This window comes from Nannospalax galili, unplaced genomic scaffold (assembly GCF_000622305.1).
Source record: "Nannospalax galili isolate Female #2095 unplaced genomic scaffold, S.galili_v1.0 scaffold72, whole genome shotgun sequence".
In the NCBI taxonomy this organism is placed as follows: domain Eukaryota; kingdom Metazoa; phylum Chordata; class Mammalia; order Rodentia; family Spalacidae; genus Nannospalax; species Nannospalax galili.
Genome location: NW_008336933.1, coordinates 5,372,013 through 5,373,607, shown reverse-complemented (window position 1 = coordinate 5,373,607; position 1,595 = coordinate 5,372,013).

Below are 1,595 nucleotides of genomic sequence, written 5' to 3'. Positions count from 1 at the left end.
AGGTATTCTAGAGCCTCTGGAGCTGTGTGAAGCAGCCTCCAGATGATTCCAGGGAGGTCTGAATGCCATGACTGTAGTTGCCATGGTTGAATGCTATTGCATTAAATTATGTTTTTTTTTTCAATCTTCTTTTTTCCCCACCTCATTAGAATAAAAGACTCACTATTGGATAATATTAAGCATAAATATAGAAACCAAAGCTATGTGTAATTGAAAGTGTAGTACTTTATGAAGAGGGAGTCTCCTTACCAACTGTGAATTCTTTGTGTCTGTGGTGTGGCCCCTTCTCTGTTTGGCAAGAAGTTTGTAAGGAACACATATTTGCCTCTGAAGTTCAGATCTGTATATTGCTGCTTGAGCTCGGTCACTGTGGGATCCCTGTACATACCAACTTGAAGAAGCAGCTTGCAGCTGATCAGATGTCTCTAGAAGTCCAGCAGCAAACTTCAGTGACTACCTCAGGATAGAGTCAATTGTTAAAGGAGAACAAACTTCTTGGGGAGAATTTGGCAGCTACACTGGCCATCAGAAGTGGGTTGAACATAAATTGTCATTTTTTAGTTCAACATTTCTGGATATGTAGCTGAGCAATAATTCTCTTGATAAAGCATCCTTTCCCTTTCCTTCAAATCATAATGTTTGGTGTATTCTCTTCTAGTGTCTTAAGACAAAACACCTGATAGGCGTCACTAGTATTTTAGAACTTACATTCCTAGAAAGCTCTCCTGTCAGATCCTTTAGCACACATATCCACATGCTGAGAAGCTCTGTGAATGATGCTCTGTGGTGGCACACTGTTAGGAAAGTGTATTTCCTCTCCTACTTGCTCTTAGTCATCCTAGTACTTGGTACCATTTTTGCACAATTGCAAACACAAAATCTTGCTCTGTAATCTGACCATTGTTCTAATTAATAGTGGCAATTATTTAGAAGATTTTAGGTCATTTTTGAGCTTTCGTACATGTGTATATCATATGTTGGGCATTTTCCTCTTCACATTCCCCTGCCCTCCCTTTTTACCTTTTCCCATTAGCCCATTTTTGTTTCCCTACACATTTTAATTCCACATTAGGGTAAAAGTATCTATCTTATATATGCATATAAACTCCAGAAACCACAAACAAGAGAAAATATGTAATGTTCATCTCTCTGAGATTGACTTAATTCACTTAATATGATCATCTCCTGTCGCGCGCAGCCTTTGCCGAATAAGGATGACGCAACACAACGAGGATTTGTCCAGCGCAACTTTACTTGAAGCTCTCGAGTACAGATGGAGAAGGACCCCTAGCTCTGGGGACGCGCTGCTTATATAGCTCTCCCAGGGCGGTGTCCGTCTGCTATTGGATCTCTGCAGATCACCCTAGGGGCTGGGTATCTCTGATTGGAGACTATATTCAGTCTCAATTAGCATGTCGTGAGCGCATGCGTATGGATGAAGCCGAATCAGGCAAGAAGAACCAGGAAGCAGGAAACCGGCGCCATCTTGTAATGGCGGGGCGGCTCCCGACAAGGGAGCCCACGGTAGGAACTCAGGGCAGGAACCTGGAGGCAGGAGCTGGAGCACAGGCCATGGAGGAACGCTGCTTACTGGC